This window comes from Phoca vitulina, unplaced genomic scaffold (genome assembly GCF_004348235.1).
Source record: "Phoca vitulina isolate PV1807 unplaced genomic scaffold, GSC_HSeal_1.0 scaffold17, whole genome shotgun sequence".
Taxonomy (NCBI): Eukaryota; Metazoa; Chordata; class Mammalia; order Carnivora; family Phocidae; genus Phoca; species Phoca vitulina.
The window spans coordinates 15433182-15456516 of NW_022589720.1; the positions used below are offsets into that span (position 1 = coordinate 15433182).

Genomic DNA, 23335 nt, shown 5'->3' on the forward strand with positions numbered 1-23335 from the left:
GGGGGGTAATCTTCCTCTTTTACCCCCCTTGCCTACTACAATCTTTGGCACTTTGTATAAGATTAATGTTAATGAATGTTTATTGAAAGTGAATATTTGTTGAACGAATGAATGATGAGGGCAACTATATATGATGAATGACATAATTTATGAGGTAAGAATGTTCTCAAGTGACACTTCAAGAAAGACATCTAGAAGAGGAAGGATGGTAAGAGGAAAGAAGATCTTGCTACATCTCAGGAACAGTGCATGGAAACAGCTCGGACAGTGCCTGAAATTGAGGCTCAGGTAATTAGTGTTGAATGACCTCAGAACTCGGTCCTTTTGTTCATTCCATTACCTGTGAGACAACAAAATACCTGTTTTCTGGTGCATGACTGTGTGCACGTGTTTGTGCATGCATGTGTGAAAAGGATGGGGAATAGAATTATAGCTTCAAGTCTGTGTGTATGCATAGAAAACAATGCATCAATTTGCTGGAAGGATGCACTCATAATTTTTTTTTTTTTCTGCATTGACCTTCTGTCTCCAAACTAATGATTTGTTTATTGAACAAGTACAAATTAGGGGCATAAATTGTGGTTATGTTGTATCTTTGCTACAAAGGGTAATGTTAAAAATATCACTGCAGTGTTAAATCTAAGGTTGCCAGGCCCTTGAATATTAAATAACATCTTGCTACTCAGAGACAAAATGAAGGATTAGTGATCTGCTTATACAACAGAAATAGCTAGTCTACTCCATGTAAAATTTAGAACACATTAAAAGCCTAAAAATGTATTATATTTTTTTTTTTTGCCTGACATGCAATCACTTATAAAAATAGTCACAAAATCGCAATTACTGTTCCCAAGTTCACTGAAATGATGCATGGGCTTGTCCTTTACACAGGTTTCCACATTGCAATCAGCATCCTGGGTGCTGCAATCAGGAATAGGTTAGTGCTCTCTGAGTTGACACTTAGATAACTTCAACTCTAAGAGCTCAAGTCACAATTTATTGCGAGCACTGGGCACAATAACTTTTGACTGCAACTACGACCAAAGTTAACATTCTTATGCACATAAAGAGGATAGATAACTTCCAGAAGTGAGTACCCTTTCAACATCACTACTCGAAAGCTGGAATATAGCCTCAAACATAGAAGTCAAAATCCAGTTGATTGCACTGCTCTCTACTTAATTCCAGATAGGATCATATGATTTAGCATTTATTTACTTATAATATACATTGCAGCATAAGTTTATCACAATTAAATTTTACTATAATGATAATTCCTTGATGTGCATAGAGCTTTTTTTTTTTTTTTTCCTCCTCCAAGACAACACAAATGGAAGGATATTCCATGCTCTTGGCTTAGAAGAAAAATTATTGTTAAAATATCCATACTACCTAAAGCATTCTACAGATTCAATGTAATCCCTATCAAAATACCAACAGGATTATTCACAGAACTAGAACAAACAATCCTAAAATTTGTATGGAACCACAAAAGACCCCGAATAGCCACATCAATGTTGTTATCATAATTCCAGATTTCAAGACATACTACAAAGCTGTAGTAATCAAAGCAGGATAGTACTAGCACAAAAATAGACATATAGATCAATAGAACAGAATAGAGAGCCCAGAAATAAATCTACATGGATATGGTCAATTAATCTATGGAGGAGGGAGCAAGAATATACAATAAGGCAAAGACAGTCTCTTCAACAAATGATGCTGGGAAAACTGGACAGTTAAAGACAAAAGAATGAAACTGGAGCACTTTCTTACACCATGCACAAAAATAAATGGATTAAAGACCTAAATATGAAACCTAAAATCATAAAACTGTAGAAGAGCACACAGGCAGCAAATTCTCTGACATCAGCCACAGCAATATTTTTCTAGATAGGTCTCCTGAGACAAGAAAAACAAAAGCAAAAATAAACTACTAGGACTACACCAGAATCAAAAGCTTTTGCATAGTGAAGAAAACATCAACAAAATAAAATAAAAGGAAAACCTACTGAATGGGAGGAGATAATTGCAAATAACATATCTGGTAAGGATTAATGCCAAAATATACAAAGAAAATATACAACTCAACACCAAAAAAACCCAATCCAATTAAAAAATGGACAGAGGACTTGAATAGACATTTTTCCAAAGAAATGCTTAGAGCTGTATATGAACATGCCTTTGATACTATGTAAGTTTTAAAAATACCCACAGCTGTCCTGACAGATAATTAAGGGAGGTATTTTTATTTTCATTTTATAGGGAAAAAACTGAAACTCAGAGTCATGAATTGACTTAATCAGACCACAAGGGGAGTACACACACACTGGAGCAGAAATGCACCTCTGTTATCTGAATCTGGGTCTGGTGTTCTGTTTTCTATAAACTTTTGCCCCCAGAACTCACCAGTAATTTTTTTTCTTTTAACAGATTAAGGCTGGATTTCAAAAAAAAAGTATAATATCACATCTCATTCAACTAACTGATTCTTTAAATTGAACTCCTAGAAGCAAATTTGAACCTAGAATCTTTATTGGAATTTGAGGGAATTCTGCTAACATAATTTTACATATCCTCATGGAAAAGACTTTTTAATTAGTAAAAGCAAATCAATTGCTTTTTTTTCATAGGTTTCAAAAATTAGGTAACTATAGATCATTTGTGAGTGTTTTAGTTAACCATACTAGGTGACCGATTCTTGGGGTAACCACATTCCTTGTACCATATAAATATCATATGGGACACGGAAGTCTCATTACTCTATTTTGCTATGATCTAAAAATGGTTTAATAGGCTGTGGTGGTCATGATTCCATGGAACTTAATTACTTTCTAATAAAGATCATTAGCTGCAGTATAGACATTGTTCACACCTCTAAAGCTTTCAGGTAAATAAATTCTCAAAAAAAAAAAAAAAAACCCACTCTAATTTTAAAATGTGTATCTTGATTTGGAGGTTAAAAATGTATTCATTATGAACCTAGAAGGAACTGTGAAAGTTTCAGTATACTCTATATTGGCAAAGACATGCCAGCGAGAGTATGGGGTATTGCATAATCAACGTCAGCTTTAGTGACAGAGGAGGCTGAATTTGTCTAAATGCTGTCAACACTAACAATATTTTTCAGTAGAATTCTGTTTTAAACATGATTTATCATCTACAAAGTGATCACAGGAGCTACCCAGTTGTTCTCAATAAGACTGAACACATTCACTATTTATGAAAGTGGCTTCAAAAAAAAAACTGAACACATTTGTCTTATTGCACTGGGAAAATGTGATGAACACTCTTGATGTGAATATCTGAGAGGGCCAGTTTGGAATTTTTGGTTTTGTTTCCTGGTAGTGAAATAACTAGCTATAGGTCAATCTCAATTTCATATTTCTTATCATTTATGTTAATAGAAGGACATACAACTGATAACATTATTTAAATTGTATTTTTAAATGCAAATTTGTATGTTAATTATGTATTCATCTTTGTTGTAGACATATTAGTTATCATAAGTGGTTTACAGTCTTAATATATGATTTAGAGAATTCCATTTTACTAGTCAGAGCACTAACAAACTGTAAATCATGAATCATTTTATGCAAATTTTATTCTTAAATCTGACATATCTCCTCACAGTACTATAGAAAATTATCAGAAGAAAATTTGACACTGTGGTATGATTGAATATTTCTTTAAAAATTCCCTAGCTTTTGAACAAAGGAAGAAAATATAAGGAGGAAAGTTCAATATTTCTAGAATAAGAGAATACTTTTTTTTTTTTTTTTTAGGTCACAAGAAGAAAAATTGAAAACCTTTCACTCTAATGGACCCATAATGGGCATGGTAATAAAAAGGCTTTATCAAGATTAGAAAACAAAACAAAACAAAACAAAAGTGATGTGAACAGGGCTCCTGGGTGGCTCAGTCATTAAGTGTCTGCCTTCAGCTCAGGTCATGATCCCAGGGTTCTGGGATCAAGCCCCACATCAGGCTCCCTGCTCCGCAGGAAGTCTGCTTCTTCCTCTCCCACTCCCTCTGCTTGTGTTCCCTCTTTTGCTGTGTCTCTCTCTGTCAAATAAATAAATAAAATCTTTTAATAAAAAAAAAAAAAAAGTGATGTGAACAGCCTTGAGTGTATTCCATGAGTTCCCAGAAAGTAGAGTCAATCCATCTAAGTCTTTAGGGTGTCTGTTCAGTGATCCGCCTCTATCTTCCTCAGATGAATATGGGCCCCAGCTAGGAAAGCTGTTTCTAGTCTTCCCTGCTCCAGATCTCTAGTCAGGGATGCCTTAAGGAAATCCACATGGCATCTTCCTTCTGTCCCTGGCAAGTGAGAACATTTTTAAATACTGTAAATGCTGCAGCTGGTCCATCTCAGATAAATTCTATCTATGTCTGTTTATAAATGCCTATCTTATCAAACTCAGAGCCTGTTTTATCACTTCTGCAAAGAGCTATATTCACTTGGGAACCACAAACTCTAACCATATGATTTCACTCATATGTGGAATTTAAGAAATAAAGCAAATGAGCAAAGGTAAGAAAAGTTTTAAGGAGATGAGAAAATAAATTTAAGGCAATTTTGTTTCTTTTCAATTTTCAAAATTGTGGTAATACACATAACACAAAGTAGCAACAGACAGTTTTTAGCCACTCATTCTAATACAGGGTTGTATGCTAGGAAGTGTGGACAAATAAAGGTAAAATAAGCATGTTTCCTCCAAAGAATAATATAGTCTATTTCTATATATAGTATAGAAATATACATAATGACTACATTATTCAAATATATATATAACTCAAATATATATATATATAAACTCAAATATATATATATATATATATATAAACTCACATATAATCTTATATATATATATAATTAATGACTACAAGCAAATGTTAGGAGCTATCCTGGTACCTTGAATATATTAGCTCTAATCTGCAAAATAATCATATAAGGTACTCATTGGTTTTCCCATTTTATGGATAATGAAAGAGCCTCAGAATAAATTACTTTTCTGAAATCACAACCATTAACTCTACTAAGCCATACTCATTTTCTTACATATAGGTATTAGAAATCATGATTTGATTGAGGTAATACATAAATAAGGTCCCAGAATGGTTCACTGAGAAAGAGATAATGAAAGAAATTGAAAAATAATTCAAAGCTTTAACCTTCATGTCTCAATAAATTATTTCATTGTTGAGTATTATATTATCCTGTGCTACTCTAATATTTTGTTTTGCACACTGAGAATCATCTTATTATTCCTGAAAAAGATGTGTTACAAATATGAAAACAAAAAATGGAAATGGTGAGACAAAATGAAAATTGAGAACTATAGCTATATTAAAAATTACTATATACTTAAGGAATATTGGTTAGAGAACAATTAATTCTAAAAATCAAACCTGTTTCCATGAGTAGTTCAAATTGCCTGGGTCTTAAATTAAACTTGGAGAAGCCCAAGGTGTTGAAATTATTATTATTATTTAAGATTTTACTTACTTATTTGAGAGTGCACACACATGTGAGTACAGGGAGAAGCAGAGGGGGAGGGAGAGAGAAAAGCGGACTCTATAGGCTGAGCATGGAGCCTGACCTGGGGCTGATCTCAGGACCCTGAGATCATGACCTGAGCTGAAGTCACATGCTTAACTGACGCAGCCACCCAGGTGCCCCCTGTCAATATTACTGACTGTATTTACATATGGTCATCAAGTCCCTTAAACAAAAGGCTCTTCCTTTGGGTTGCCACTCCTATCAATCAGCTACATCCAATAGTCAATCAAGCAGTCACCTGGAGAGAGCAGCTCACCATGTTTGTCAGGAATGAGGGGATGAAAACAACAATGAACCATTGTGACAGGCATAATAGCATTGCTTTGTTTGTTTTCCAATGCTGATATGAGAGGAAACAGAGACTGAGAGTACAGAGGCCCTGCCAGGATACTCGAAGGAAAACCAGAAATGCTCAGTTAATGGAAAATGTCACATTTTCTGCACCAAATATATTTGATTTTTATTTATTCACAGTATGAATGAATGATACTTCAAGAATATGAAACAAATGTCAGTTGTGGGCCATAACTATGTAGGACACATGTACATTTTAAAAATTACACGTATAATATGAATTTAATAATGTAAACATATATGATATATATGATATATACACACACACACACACACACACACATATATATATATATATATATATATATATATATATATATATATATATGGAGAGGGTTTTTAAAAGCTGTTTATATGATAGATTTTCATTTACTTTAATTTTCTGAAGTTTGCATGTATATCTTCTGCACAAGAAAGCGTTGAGGGAATAAAGCCCCCATCTCTTAATACTTATGTTACTGCTTGGATGAATGCTTCCCAAACTAAGAATGAGTCCCCTGTGGGCCTTTTGCAAGCATGGATGTGCCCATGGCAAAGCCTTACTCTCAGTATATTTTGGTGGACTCCTGGGCCTGTGCACGTATTTGTGTACCTGAGCATTCCCACTAGGAAGGGCTTTTATTTTTTTCTCACAAGAATAGGCCATGGGTCTTGTTACCTAGACATTTTTTTAAGTAATTCTCATTCTGTGAAACTCCTTGGCTATGAGATTAAGAGGAAGAATTAGGAAATATTTTATTTATAGAGATCATGATAATTGAGTGACTAAAGTGGGGAAATGCAGTGAGAAAAAGAAAAAAAAATGAAGAAAATAAGGGTCAAGAAATACAATGAGAACATGTAATGATTGTTGTAAGTTATTATAATAAGAAAAATGACTAGTATTGAAGGTACAAAAAGAGGATTAAGAATGTCTAAAATATTAAACCATGCCTATTTTGGGAAATAGCAGAGGGGAAATATTTCAAAAGATGTTTGAGGTTGACTGGGTAGCTTGTGATTGGAAGGACAATTTCTCTTAGGGAAAAAAGTCCCTAGTCCGTGTGTCTCTTGGAGAAGGGTGAAGCCTGCTTGTATATGTCAGATAAACAAAAGTGAGGCAAAAGAAGATCCTTATTCCTCTATATAATAACAGTCAAGTTTCTGTGGAGCATTCTGAAAGATGTTGAAAAGATGGAAACAAGAAAAAGTGGCCCAAAGAGAGAAAAACGGGACCCCTGTGAAATGAAAACAGCAGTTTAAGTATGCTTTGACAATGTTTTTAAGGAAGATTTTGTAATATTTAGTTTCTAGTTTCAAGTTAATTCCTGTTTGCACGGATCATAATTTCTTTCACATAACCTCAATCTTTGGAAAATTCTGGTTTCCCCAGAATTCCCACATTAGCAGCATTTGGGGCAACAAAGAAATGGGGACTCTTCCCCAGCAGAAGTAGAGAGAAGATAGTAGCCCTTAGAGAGAAAATTAGGACTTAGGACCCTGGAAGCAGAGAAGCTTCCTCCCAACTTTTTTTTTTTTTTTTTTTTTCTAGTTTCCTATCAGGAGCATTCAGAATACTGGGAAGAGCACTTTTCTTCCTACACTGCATGGGATGGGAGCTTGAGCCTTTTATTTGGATTTTAAAGGAAGGACTTATGCCAAAAAGTTAAAAGAATTAGACACCCAAGGTTAAAGGAAAAGAAAAATGAGAGAAAAATAGAAAAATATATTCTTAAAACCACAATTTCATTATTCTCTTCTGATTCAGATGTTCGACCTATCTAAATTCAATATATGAAAGACAGGAAATTTTCTGAAACATGAAATAATTATGGCCATAACATAAAATAGAAGTTATTATTAGAAACTGGCATTAGGGGGTGCCTGGGTGGCTCAGTCGGTTAAGCATCTGCCTTTGACTAGGGTTATGATCTCAGGGTACTGGGATTGAGCCCTGCATCGGGCTCCCTGCTAAGCAGGGGAGTCTGCTTCTCCCTTTCCCTCTGTTTCTCCCCCCTACTTGTGCTCTCTCTCTCTTGCTTTCTCTCAAATAAAGAAAATCTTAAAAAAAAAAAAAAGAAAAGAAAAGAAACTAGTGTTATTTTGGAAACTACCTTCCAAATCATATTGTATTTCTATAAACTAGTGCTTTCTTCTAGAGGTCACACAATTCTCTGGTCATTATGGAAGATACAAACATGAGTAATGGAAGTTCTCAAAGAACTTGCATTCCAGGAATTTGTTTTTCCATTATATACATAGAAAACATATTGTTTTTGTTTCTCAGGGATAGTTTTTTTTGGTGACCTTGCAACTTTCTAATGATTTTTTATTTTTATTTTGATGACCAAAGCATTTCTTTTTCTCACAGCAGTTAAATATTCATGTTATGACAATCATTTGAGAAAGAGCATAAATTAGAAGGCTACATAAATGACAGAAATAGGAAATTTTAAAAAGTATGTTTATAGAAGACCAGAGATGAGAAAATGCTACACAATATAATAAAAATAACACTAATTTTAAAAAGTCAAAATCTTTGGGCTCCCACTCGGGGTGGGGGGGGCTTGCCTCTCTCTCTGCCCCTCCCTCCTGCTCTGCTCTCTCTCACTATCTCTCGCTCTCAGTAAAAATACAACATTAAAAAAATAAAAATAAAAAGTCAAAATCTCCAACAAGAGTAAGAATTGTAAGAAATGTGAAAGAAATTTCTTTAAGATGAAAAGAAAGGGCACTTATTAGCAAAAAAATTCACATACACACACGCACACTAAAGACTAAATTTCACTGGAAAAGTGAATAGACAATAAAGGTAATGGATTAATCATTTATAAAGTTACAGTTAAAGTTAAAAGACAAAAGTAGTAAAAATAATGGTAACTAAAATTATTACTTAAGGGATACACAAGATAAAAAGGTGTAAAATGTGACAAAAACATAAAATGGCAGTCAGAGGAGTAAAAAGGTAGAGCTTTAGTATGCAATCAAACTTAAGTTGTTATCTACTTAAAATATACTGTTATAGTCATGAGCCATTATATGTAAACCTTATTGTAACCACAAAGCAAAATCCTATAGTAGATACACAAAAGATAAAGAGAAAGGAATTAGGGGTACTTGGGTGGCTCAGGTGGTTAAACATCTGCCTTCAGCTCAGGTCATGATCCTGGGGTCCTGGGATGGAGCCCCGCATTGGGCTCCCTGCTCCACTCCCTTTCCCTCAGCTCCTCCCCCTGGCTTGTGCTCTCTTGTGCTCTCTCTCAAATAAATTAAAAAAAAAAAATCATTATTAAAAAAAAAAGAGAGAAAGAGAAAGTAATTAAAGTATACTACTAAAGAAAGTCACCAAACCACAAAGGAAGAGTGCAAGAGAAGAAAGAATAAAAAGGAACTATGATACAATTAAAAAACAATAAACAGAATGGAAAAAAAGTACCTACCCATCAATAATTGCTTTAAATATAAATTGACTAAATTCTCCAATCAAAAGACACATGTGTCTGTATGGATAAACACACACACACACACACACACACACCCCCCAAGACCCATCCATATGCTGCCTACAAGAGATTCCAAACAGTCTGATACACAGACTGAAAGTGAAGGAATGGAGAAAAATATCCCATGCAAATGGGAACCAAAAAAAAGTTGGGGTAACTATACTAATATAAGAGAAAAATAGACTTTATAAAAAAGATTTTATTTATTTGAGAGAGAAAGAGAGCACACAAACCTGAGTGGGGGGGATACAAAACATACTCACGGAAATATTAGCAAACCAAATTTAGCCATACATTTAAAAGAACAATACACCGTGATCAGTGGGATTTATTCCATGAATGCAAGGATGGTTCAACATCCACAAATCAATTAGATGCACTATATTAACAAAATGAAAGATAAAAATCATATAGATGCAGAAAAAGCATTTGATAAAATTCAACATTGATTTATGATTAAAAACTCCACAAAGTGGACATACAGGGAACTTACTTCAACATCATAAAAGCCATATATGACAAACCCACAGCTAACAATATATTTATTATGAGGTGGGAAGGGTCAGTAATATATCCTCTATACTCTGAAGGCACTTTAAAAACTGAAAAAACAAGCAAGCCACTCCATACCACTCACAGGGTTTTATTCAAGGTATCTTACTGATGGGGCAATCAAGTGGGCCGGCTGATGATCCAGAGCACTCTGCAGCCCTTCTCAGCCCCTACCTGAACCTCAATCCTCACCCTTACTGGAGTAAGGGCATGGTGGTGAGGTAGAAAAGTAGTTATCTAAAGCTGTATCATTTGTGTGCCAGAGGGTATTTCTATTAGTAATCTAAAGTGGCACCATCTATGGGAAGGGGGAGCACAAGATGAAGGGTCAAAGATAGAGTTAGTGTTGTCAGTACTCTTACATTCCACCCCCAACATCTTTATGGCTGTAATCGATTTCTCATTTTATCATCGTCAGAAGCCCCAGCCAAACCCTTCTGTATATAAACTTAATATCTAATTCATGTCTGGCATTAATACTCTCAGGACCTGCACTTACCTGTTTTAGCACATTTTTGCCTTTAAGAAAGCCTCTGGTTAGTTAACACCCCAATTCCATGAACTTCCCTTCTTAACCAAGGCATAGAAAGGTGTTAATGTCTGTGCTTGAATATAAAGTCTCCAGTAACCCCATAAACCAACAAAAGCCTGTAATTCCTTTACAGTTTTAGGGAATAGAAAGGCTTGTATTTTAATCAATGACTGCCTTAGCCATCATTTTCATATTACCCGGCCAGATGACGCCCAGAAATTTCACTGGTTGACCTGGACCATGGATCTTGTTAGTATTTACCTCCCATCAGTGAGACCTTAAGTATACCTATAATGGCATGGCTGCCTGAGACAGGGAGGATAAATCGTCGCATGTTATGCAACTTGAATTCACCTGTCATTGTAGTTAGATCCAGATCCTACAGAACATCTACGCCCAAAATATACTAAGGAATGGAGGAAATACACACTACAAAACAGCATGGAGGAAGCCTGCTAATTTGTAGCTAGAGCCTAGTTTGTCAGGACCTTGATAATTTGTCCTCTGCAACCATCGGTAGCCTTTATCTCCCTCTGAAATTTCCAAGACCAATAAATGGTTAACTCCACACAGAGCCCCTGGTGAGCAACATTGGCCTAACCCCTAGTCTCTAGGGGTAGGAGGTATCTACCCCTGAAATTCCTCTATTAGTGGAGGAGCACTCTGATGACACACCTGACTTTTTTGAGCCTTCCTCCAAGGGGATAAACTGCTTTCCCTGAGGCAATGCCTTCCACAGGTTTAGCAAGACCAAATTGGGTTGTCTGTTTAAATTTTCTCTTGGGGTCCCTGATAATATCAGATATTGCCACGAGTTTACAAGAGACCTTAATGGATCCCCCCTGCTGACATTTTATCATCAGCAGAATCATCTGTTTTTCCCTGTTTTTCAATCTATTTCCCTCATCATGAATTCTTCTGGTTTCCATTAATCAGCCACCCTAGCTGCTATTATAACAGTGGGCCCATTAACCATAGAGGCCAGATACTAAAGTCCTATACGATGACCCCAAGGCTGACTCAAAGATACAGTCTTCAGTACCAGAGGAAAACAAGTCTCTGTGTGGGCTTCTAAAATACTGAGGCTATCTGGCATGTTTCATTCCCAGTTCACGTATAATTTCTTCTAGTTCTTCCATAGAAGTCCAGCAAAATGGAGGCGAGAGAACATCCCCTTCATTAGGCCAGGTTAACTTAATGCTAGCATTTACCCAATCAGTCAAATTAGCTAAGCACTTTTGATCCTCACCCTTGCCTGTGCTGTATAATCTTGTCATCAGGCAGGTCCAGAAACGACTGAGGCTATTTTTGACATTTGAAACCCATTTAACAGAATACCCTTTCCCCAGCATCCCACAGCGGTTACACCCAAGAAGCCAGCCCTTCTCAGCCCTTTTGCTTAAAATTAGCTGGTTAGCTCCACCAAGCTGCAGAACATTCCCTCAGGGCTGCTTTCTGACTAGTGGAAATTTCTTCTTGGTCATCCCTGGGCTCATGAGTGGCCTGGGTCTTTGTTTGAATCAAAAGTCCTGTCTGAAAATCATTTTCCTCCTCCATGATAATGTCCTCATCAGAGGAATCATTACCCCAGGGGTCTCATGATTTAGGGTCCCAATTCTCTTAAGACCTAATAGTTGTCACTCTGATGTGCTCATACATCTTTTCCACCCTACACGCCATAATTTCTAACTGCTCTTCTTGCTTTTGAATTCTTTTGGACATAATGTCTGTATTAGAGGAATATGAAGCTTGTACATCCTTTTCCAAAGCCAGTGCTTCTTGGGTCTGTTCCAGTTCTCTTCTTACTCATAATTCCTTTTCTGTGATGCATCTTAAGGCAAGGATCAGTGGCCAAGCTACTGCTACAGTGGCGTGTTCACTTTCCCTTCTCTACTTCCTTTACTCTACTCTTTTGAATAGGATATTTAACCATTCATTAGGCATTTTAGGGGTGTCCCTGTACTCATACACTGGTCCAAAATGCTCAAAAAACCTGACCAAGGCTCCCCACATGGAGGTGGCTGCCCAACCTGGTTTTTCCCCTACCTCCAATGGGTTCCCTGGCTCCACCCTTCCCCACACTGGCATTGACAAGGAGCTTTCCCCTGGCATAGACCCTTTATGCTTGCTTGTTTCATTTTTCCGCATCCTGATGACTATGCAAATTATTTCAAGGTGAAGGAGGGTCAGTAACGTACCCTCCAGACTGAGAAGACACTTTAATACTGAAAAACCAACCAAACCACTCCATAACATTTATACAGAGTTTTATTCAGGGTAACTTACTGATGGGGCAATCAGGCAGATGGATGATCCAGAGCACTAGGCAGCTACTCTCAGCCCCTATTCTCTGTTCCTACCTGGACCTTAATCCCCAGCCCTTCTAGAGTGACAACATTGGTGATGAGGTCACAGGGTGGATACCTAAGGCTGCACCCTCTGTGAGCCAGAGGATGTCTGCTAGTTATCTAAAACGGAACCCTCTATGCACCAGAGGAGAAAACAAGACCGATGGCCAAAGATGAAGTCAGTGTTGTTAGCACTCCTACAGTACTCAACAGTGAAAAGCTACAAACCTTTCCTCTAATACTAGGAACAAAACAGCGTTGCTCACTCTCACCACTTTAATTCAACATAGTATTAGAAGTCCTAACCAGGGCAATTATGCAAGAAATGGAAATAAAAGGCATTCAAATTGGAAAGAAAGAAGTAAAACTGTCACTATTTGCAGATAAAATGCTATTACTATATAGGAAACCCTAAAGACTCCACCCAAAACTGTTAGAATTAATAAAAGAATTCAGTAAAGTTGCAGGACAGAAAATCAATTTGCAAATATCTGTTGCATTTCTATAATGTAACAACAAACAATCAGAAATTACATAAGATAAATATGTTTTTTACCAGGAAGAAATCGTATAAAACAGGTTACCATGAACCAACATTGATTCCTATCACTTCCTATCACTACTATTTTATGTTCAAAGAGATTACTTTTTTTCCCTTTCTAGGGAATAGTTGGTCAATATAGTTGCAAGAAGTTGACATTTGAGGAAAAAATGGATTCAATTGGTTTCCTTTTTTCATTTGCTTGTTTTAACAGATTTAAGTTTAGCTTACATACCATTAAATTCACTTAAGTGGGGGCGCCTGGGTGGCTCAGTCATTAAGTGTCTGCCTTCGGCTCAGGTCATGGTCCCAGGGTCCTGGGATCGAGCCCCGCATCAGGCTCCCTGCTCAGCAGGAAGCCTGCTTCTCCCTCTCCCAATCCCCCTGCTTGTGTTCCCTCTCTCGCTGTGTCTCTCTCTGTCAAATAAATAAATAAAATCTTAAATTCACTTAAGTGTCCCAAGTCAAACCATTTCAATTATATGGATCTATCTAAGGCTGTAACAAATAGTGTAACTAACATAGAACACTAATCTATATATTTTTTCACTAGAACTATACCCATAGCAATTAAATTCGATAGATATTATTAATTCTGTTGATGTAAACAGGACATGATGATCTCCTTGTGATGAAGTAGGAGAGTTATCTGACATCTATAGTGTTGAATAGTGTATTTGCTACATCTTGATGACAGCTAAAATTATTTTTCAGATATACATTTTCAATGGCCTGTCAGAGAAAATTATGTTTGGTTTCATTCTCTGAGCTCCCTGAATATCAACAATTAATATACCTTTTGATATTCAAGTCAGTGTGAAAAATCTCCTTTTCTAGTTTAGTGTTGGCACTAGAACTGTAAAATGGCTACTCATACACAGAAAGCACTGTGCGTTTTCTCTGGATCCTGGATTTTGGATTGAGAGGAATGAAAGTAGTCTAGGAGAACCAGCTCTACACCTGTGTGGGCAGCTCATTGCGCTGGGAAGGTGGGTTACTGGTCTGCAAAGCACATTTCACAAAAGTCACGTATCAGCACTGTCTCTGTTTGCACAAAAATTATTCAGACAGAGTAACTTCACTGCCAGGGGTTTGCTCACCAGTTTCTTCCATGCGACTTTCATCTCATGTGCTCATTGTCACAAGATAGCTGCTGTACCTCCAATGATTATGCGTATGCTTAAATCCAGAAGATGGGAAGGCAAAATGAGGAAGCATTGGCACCTACACAGACATATCAAAAGCCTTCCAATGGTCTTTCTTTTATATTTCCCTGGTTAGAACGACGTCACAGTAGTTACAGGGAAGCTGGGAAATCTAGCTTTTTAGCTGAGTATGTTGCTACAATGAGCAAAATTAGAGTTCTAATAGGACCAGCAAAATGAGAAATTGATATTAAGTGGACAACCACTAGTGTCTACTACAGTTCATTAACTGTTCATTTTTTAAGTGCTATATAAAATGGACTTCTTGTGTTAATCCCCATACACTCTGTTACATTTCACAAACTATTTAGAATTCTTCCCTAAAGAAAAGAAAGTGGAAAAAAAAGTGAGCTAATGTTTCTTTCAGTAATTTGGCAACATGACACAGTTCTGAATTAATGCATGATTTCTTCTCTAAGAGAAGCAAATTCTTTAGAATTGGGGTTACTAATTAACTATTTTTAAAAGTCTATTATGCAGTTAATTATAGGAAATTATTTAAAAATGTATTTGTGCAATTATTGTTATATCAATTAGAGTAGGCTATGAATAAGAAAAAATGACAAAATATATTCTACTATGGACTTTTTTCCCTTCTGCAGATTTTGTGGACCATAAATTAAGCATTTTAACAGCTGAGCTATTAATAAATATAAAAAACTGATTCTGGGGAAAAAAAACTATTTTCAAGTAGATTTTCATTTGGAATTATGCAAAATTAATATTGAAACCCACAAAACTTTTAAAAAGAGATGCTCTACATCTTTTATGCACAGTGATCTTCCACAAACAATTTTTTGTTCACTGTTGAAATAAAATTAAAGAAGTTAAATAGAAACAGAATTGTTGATGAATTTAATTACATCATGTACACTGGGCAAAGAATGTTGAAACCTTGTTTTCAGTTACATCCTAAGAAACTCACTGAGGCCTTCCACTGAGTGCATTTTTATAGCTGACTGCTTTTTGCTACAAAATGTTAAGGAAAGGTCATTTTTGAGAATCAGAGCTATTGTTGGTCAAGACCTGTGCATTAATAACAATTGTTTCACTGATAGCATGCCACTTTATCTCATCTAGACACACTATTTTGAGTTGGGACAGTCAATTCTAAAGATAAAAGGCTAGTTATTTCAATGTCTAACTTACTTCCTTCTAAGTTGTCATTCAAAATTTTCTACAAAGCTGTCATCATCAAGACAGTATGGTACTGGCACAAAAACAGACACATAGATCAATGGAACAGATTAGAGAGCCCAGAAATGGACCCTCAACTCTACGGTCAACTAATCTTCAACAAAGCAGGAAAGAATGTCCAATGGAAAAAGGACAGTCTCTTCAACAAATGGTGTTGGGAAAATTGGACAGCCACATGCAGAAGAATGAAACTGGACCATTTCCTTACACCACACACAAAAATAGACTCAAAATGGTTGAAAGAACTAAATGTGAGACAGGAGTCCATCAAAATCCTTGAGGTGAACACAGGCAGCAACCTCTTCAACCTCAGCCGCAGCAACTTCTTCCTAGAAACATCACCAAAGGCAAGGGAAGCAAGGGCAAAAATGAACTATGGGGACTTCATCAAGATGAGAAGCTTTTGCACAGTAAAAGAAACACTCAACAAAACCAAAAGACAACCGACAGAATGCGAGAAGATATTTGCAAATGACATATCAGATAAAGGGCTAGTATCCAAAACCTATAAAGAACTTATCAAACTCAACACCCAAAGAACAAATGATCCAATCAAGAAATGGGCAGAAGACATGAACAAACATTTTTCCAAAGAAGACATCCAAATGGCCAACAGACACATGAAAAAGTGCTCAACATCGCTTGGCATCAGGGAAATCCAAATCAAAACCTCAATGAGATACCACCTCACGCCAGTCAGAATGGCTAAAATTAACAAGTCAGAAAAGACAGATGTTGGCGGGGATGCGGAGAAAGGGGAACCCTCCTACACTGTTGGTGGGAATACAAGCTGGTGCATCCACTCTGGAAAACAGTATGGAGGTTCCTCAAAAAGTTGAAAATAGAGCTACCCTACAACCCAGCAACTGCACTACTGGGTGTTTACCCCAAAGATACAAATGTAGGGATCTGAAGGGGTACGTGCACCCCGATGTTTATAGCAGCAATGTCCACAATAGCCAAACTATGGAAAGAGCCAAGATGCCCATTGACAAACGAATGGATAAAGAAGATGTGGTATATACATACAATGGAATATTATGCAGCCATCAAAGGGAATGAAATCTTGCCATTTGCAATGACGTGGATAGAACTGGAGGGTATTATGCTGAGCGAAATAAGTCAATCAGCGAAAGACATGTATCATATGACCTCACTGATATGAGGAATTTTTAATCTCAGGAAACAAACTGAGGGTTGCTGGAGTGGTGGGGGGTGGGAGGGATGGGGTGGCTGGGTGATAGACATTGGGGAGGGTCTGTGCTATGGTGAGCACTGTGAATTGTGTAAGACTGTTGAATCACAGACCTGTACCTCTGAAACAAATAATACATTATATGTTAAAAAAAAAAAAAAAAGATAGTAGGAAGGGAAAAATGAAGGGGGAGGAATCAGAGGGGGAGACGAACCATGAGAGACTATGGACTCTGAGAAACAAACTGAGGATTCTAGAGGGGAGGTGCGTGGGGGAATGGGTTAGCCCGGTGATGGGTATTAAAGAGGGCACGTACTGCATGGAGCACTGGGTGTTATATGCAAACAATGAATCATGGAACACTACATCAAAAACTAATGATGTAATGTATGGTGATTAACATAATAAAAATTTTTTTCTACAAGTATATTTGTCTTAATAAAAATATTTATAAAACTTTCTTTAAATGCCTGAAAAGAAGAAAAATCAATAAATAAATGCCTGAAAAGAAGTGTAATTTAGTTATATACAAGTTAATATGTGGAACTCACATTTTTGTAGAGTTATGTGGACTAAAAATTCTTTCAAACAAAATTTTTTTTTTTTCCTATTTCAGGTAAGGCTATTTCAAACTCTTGTCATGGCACACTATGTAATTTTGGAAATTCTTCTTAATCTTAAAAGAAAAGAGAGTAAACAAGAGAAATTTACTAACTACCTATATCTTTCCAAGGACTGGGCTAAGAGCATTGCATTAATTTTCTCATTGGATTTAGCTTTTTTCCAAACTTACATACAAGTAAACAGAGACATAACATTTAAGTAACCTGATCAATCTACTATGATATTAAGTAACATCCTTGGATTTGATCATGAAATATCCTTAAATCATTTTGGAATAAACCTTAGTATTTTGGAAAAATAATAAATATGAATTACTGTACTATACTATATTAATTAAACTATAACATAACTAAATACATTAATCTTTTCATTGGAAGGACAAGTAAACAATTTCTTTGTTTACAATAATGCCTTGTAAAAATAAGTAATAATGGTTGTGACTTTAGAACCCACAGGCATTACTAGGTACAGTATATTTTATTGGATATCAAGTGTCCTGTTACCTGTGGAATTGCTGTTATTAGTGCAGAAGGGTTTGACAAAAGATTTGAAACTCAATGTCTACCCTTTTTTAGCTACATGTAGCAGAAACCACTTGAGAGCTAAAATGCCCCAGGAGTGTTGGGAAAAAAAAAAAGAATATCTAGAATGCTCTTTGTATATAATTAAAAGGTGGCCTTATCTAGTCTTATTTTTTTATGTACCTGAAAATTAAATGTAGAATTTATCAACAGAAATGTTCTCAGCTGCTGTATTTTCTTTTGAATATTCATTATTTAATGAGTAAAAACATATGAAGTTTGTATGAAAAATGACTCAAGTTAAATTATAAGCACATCTATATTAAATTAGATAACTCTTCCAATAGTCTTTATTAGGAGTAGCAAAAACTCACTATGAGTACTATTTATATAGATACAAAGATGCCATTATTGGCTATTGCTGATTTATATGTTTCATATTAACTACGGTCAAATTCACCACTGTTAATGTTATAATCGATTGTAAATAAAGCTCATCTGGAATTTTGTAAACCAGCATATCCCTCTGTTTTCCCTGACATCAGGTTGATAATCCAGGTTTTCAGGTTTTCTGAACTCACCATCAGGAGGATTCAACAATTTATCTGAAATAGGCACAGACATAACATATCTGCAATAGCTAAGGTAACACAAAGTAATTAATAGATTATTGACTGAAAAAAGCCGAGAGAATCATCAAAGGGCTATAAACTCCATGGCCATTAAGAGATTTGAATTCTTAATTCAAAACTGCACACCCACCTCTTGTGTAATCCTCCGACCCTGTTCTAAAGACCATCTAAAGATGGTGGATTTTTGGCTTTGTCTTTGAACTAAGTCAAGGAAAGTGGTTCATTTTTTTAAAAACACCTCAATCATTCAGCTTCTGCTGTCACCACTTGACAGAAATTTCATAGGTTCTAAAGAGGCATAGAAACCTTGAATATATTGATTTATTTTTAATGCAGTTGACACTCCGTTAACTGGATTAGGATCAGCCCAGACTTCTTAACTTTGGTTCTCTGGGGCGCCTGGGTGGCTCAGTTGGTTAAGCAACTGCCGTCGGCTCAGGTCACGATCCTGGAGTCCAGGGATCGAGTCCCGCATCGGGCTCCCTGCTCGGCGAGGAGCCTGCTTCTCCCTCTGACCCTCCTCCCTCTCATGTACTCTCTCTCATTCTTCCTCTCTCAAATAAATAAATAAATCTTTAAAAAAAATAAAAATAAAAAAATAAACTTTGGTTCTCTGACCATTTCCCCTGGCTTTCTCACTCATCAGCCTTCCTCAACATGCCTTGCTTAGGGTTAAATGTTTTCATGAGCATGAAAATTGTTACTTCACTTACTAAATCTGAAAGTGTTCTCTTGCTGAATTAAAATCAGTATCTTCAAATAGAATTATACTCATTAAGCTTACATTAACATATTTTCTACATGAATCTGGACAGAAATATTATATCTTTTATATCTCATTGTCATCTCCTTTAGTTTATTCTTTCATAATTTTCTGCATCTTTAACATCATAATGTTAAAATATCACTTTTTAATGGGCGCTCTTCTTTTGTCGTTATACATTAAGCAAACATTATGACATAGTTAACTCAACCAAACTTATTTAAAACAACAGATGATTCACAAGACTTATTTTCATCATACTAATTAACAAATTTTCAGTGTAAAACAATACAGACCTTATTAAATCAGTTATGAATAGTATAGCAAATCAAGAGCAACATAATTCATTTCTTTGGATACAGCAATTCATGGATGTTTTGTAAAATAGGCAGCAAGGTCTTATGGACAACTCATCTTTGGACAACTATGGTGAGTACCAACTGTATCTTTTAACACAATAAAAACAAGGCAACCCAAAGTCCTGATTTTAACCATGAGCACTCACAACTCTATTTGGTCACAAAAATTCCTTCAATATAATTCATCTTCACTGAAAGTAACTGGAGACATATCGAAATAGAGTCATGCCAAACCAGAGCATAGAAGAAAAATGATACTATGAAAATGTTACTATTCTAAGTAACCATTATCCCAACACTTCTTATATAACATCTTATCCATAGCAACTGATCCTTTAGTTTTCAGTATATTTGTATTTTATTCCAGTCATTTTAAGCACAATTTCCACTAAATTCATTAGTTCTGAGGATGTTTAATTGCACAATAATATATCTTTTAAGCATAATTTACCAAAAATGTCTTACTAAAGAGAATAATGAACATTTTGTTTTGTAGCGCTTTCTACAAACAGCTATCTAAGAGACTGGCATATTTAAAGAATCTTTACATTAGGACATATATCCATAGATTCTTTTGATGCTTCAGTCAATATAATATTGAAATTAAAACATATCAACAAAGAGGTATACTTACATTTAATAAAACATCTTGCTTAAAGGAGCAAAGGACTGTAATGGCAATATCACAGAGCAGTATTTGAATAGCAGCTTATTTATGTTTCAGATGATTTTTATTTATTTAATGAAGTACTTAATTAACCTATGATAAACATGTATAACCAAATGAAATTTTTATTTGAATATTATGTTACTGATATACTTTCTTTACTAAAGCACAAACTATCACAGTGTCCAACGCTAGTCAAATCTTGTCCTCAGTAGTGTGCTTTATCCATCCAAAGTACCCGTGCGCACAAATGCAAATTCATGCATGTCTTCAAACAAACACATGCAAACATTCTCAGACCCTCAGACACACAGATACATATAGAATTGGTATTTCATTTTTAACAAATTCAGAGTGGATGGAAATTTTTAAAAATCTGTATATGATGTCTATATATTAGCAATATTCTATTAAGTAAATATAATACTTACTTATAAATATTTGGTTATGCGTAGGAGTAAATGGACTGAAGCCATGTGTGTTTTGGACATTTGTGGGTGGGTGTGTGTGTTAACTGAAACACAGGATCCTCGTTTCTTTCCCATTTTATTTAATTAATTAATTTATTTATTTAGAGAGAGAGAGAATGTGAAATCAGGGGGAGAAGGGACCGAGAGAGAGAGAGAATCTTAAGCAGGCTCCAATCTCAGAGTGGAGCCCAATGTGGGGCTTGATCTCATGACCCTGAAATCATGACCTGAGCCAAAATCAGGAGTCAAACACTTAACCGACGGAGCCACCCAGGAGATGCATATTTTAAATGAGAAATATAGGGGCACCTGGGTGGCTCAGTCAGTTAAGCGTCTGTCTTTGGCTCAGGCCATGATCCCAGGGTTCTGCGATTGAGCCCCACGTTGGGCTCCCTGATCAATGGGGAGTCTGCTTCTCCCTCTCCCCGCTGCTCGTGCTTTCTCTCTATCTCTCTCTCTCTCAAATAAATAAATAAAATCTTTAAAAAACTAAATAAAATGAGAAATATATGTATTTCATATATAAAACTATCATGTTTGTTGGGAAAATAGAACAAAATGAGCAACACCAATATTAAATAGTCATTTCCATTTGTCCTAAGATTTTTTATGGTCACATGGCAATATTATTACAATATAAAAATGTATCAAACATATGGTACACCTTAAATTTATGCAATGTAATATGTCAGCTATATTTCAATAAAAAACTTTTTTTTCAATTAATTCTAAACTCTCCTACCAGAATAACAATGTATACAATATATGTATACTTTTATCCCAGAGCTTTGACTACTATATTAATTAACATTTTTATTTCTGAATATTTAATACTATCTTGGTACTAAAAGGACTTGCCTATCTGATACTCATTTTAGCTCACATTATATTACTTTTTATCATCTCTGGATTTTTATTTTTTACTTCATTTAATTATATATACTTTATCTTATAATTATAATGCATATAATATATATATGTACATATTCTTCAATTACCTATCTATACATATTCATTATTTTCTTCATAAATTATGATAGTTAGAAGTTAAGCAGTATGCTTGAGCTCTATTCTTGTCCAGTGTACTTACGTTGTTGGAACACACCAGGGAAAGAAAGAAGAGAAGTACGCTGGCGGATTCCTCTTGAAAACATGATAATGACAATATTCCTAGCATTCAAATGATTTTTTTTTTTTTTAAGATTTTATTTATTTATTTGAGAGAGAGAGAATGAGAGAGAGTGAGTACATGAGAGGGGGGAGGGTCAGAGGGAGAAGCAGACTCCCTGCTGAGCAGGGAGCCCGATGTGGGACTCGATCCAGGGACTCCAGGATCATGACCTGAGCCGAAGGCAGTCGCTTAACCAACTGAGCCACCCAGGCGCCCTCTAGCATTCAAATGATATTAACTACTGAGAGTATGCTGGCATCTTTTCAGTTGGATGTACCTTGTCTAAGATAATGGTAAACAAACCTGGAATCTATGAACTTATGAAGCAGGGTTCCTTGAAAAATATTTTGTATGCTATGTAATTATGGGAGTATAAGGGGATATTTACCAAAAAACATGGCTTTCTTCTGTGTTATGTGCCTGTGCCCATTACCTGATAATCCCACATGTTAATCTGATTCAGAATGAATCTAATGTAACTAGAAAGGACCTAGGAACCTCTGGAATATCCTGGATCTCTCTATTCATCTGTGTCTCATGATTATGTATATCTTTGAAATTATTAGTAAAACTTGAAACTCATTCTTACTGAACATTTGGCTACTTTCAAAATGGTTTATATTCAGTCAACTTTTTATTAACAAATTATTTGCCAATGGGACCATGAGCTCTCTCTGGTTTTTAGATTATGCTGCTGAATATAATCCTATAATGCCTTACTGAGTATCTTCCATTCCCTCTTTGACATCACATAATATGACATGATTGTTTTGGACAGAAAAAAAGAGAGGAAAGAGAGAATTCCCATTTTTTTTAAAAAAAAAAAAGTTCATATGTTTTTGTCTTTACTCTCAGTTAACTTATCTTACATAACGCAATATTTAAAGGCTGAAGAATTTTCTCATTAGCAAAAAACCTCAGTTCAAGACATAACAGGGACACCTGGGGGGCTCAATTTGTTAAGCTACTGCCTTCGGCTCAGGTCATGATCCTGGAGTCCTGGGATCAAGTCCTGCATAGGGGCTCCCTGCTTGGCAGGGAGTCTGCTTCTCCCTCTGACCCTCCTCCTTCTCATGTGCTCTCTCTCTCTCTCTCTCATTCTCTCCCAAATAAATAAATAAAATCTTAAAAAAAAAAAAAGACATAACAATTCCCCCAA

General features: G+C 35.8%; 1 protein-coding gene across 5 annotated transcripts in view; it reads right to left on the reverse strand.

Moving 5' to 3' along the window:
• CDH18 (cadherin 18) overlaps positions 1-23335 on the reverse strand; it is a 574093-nt gene that overhangs the window by 187194 nt on the left and 363564 nt on the right. The window lies entirely within an intron of this gene.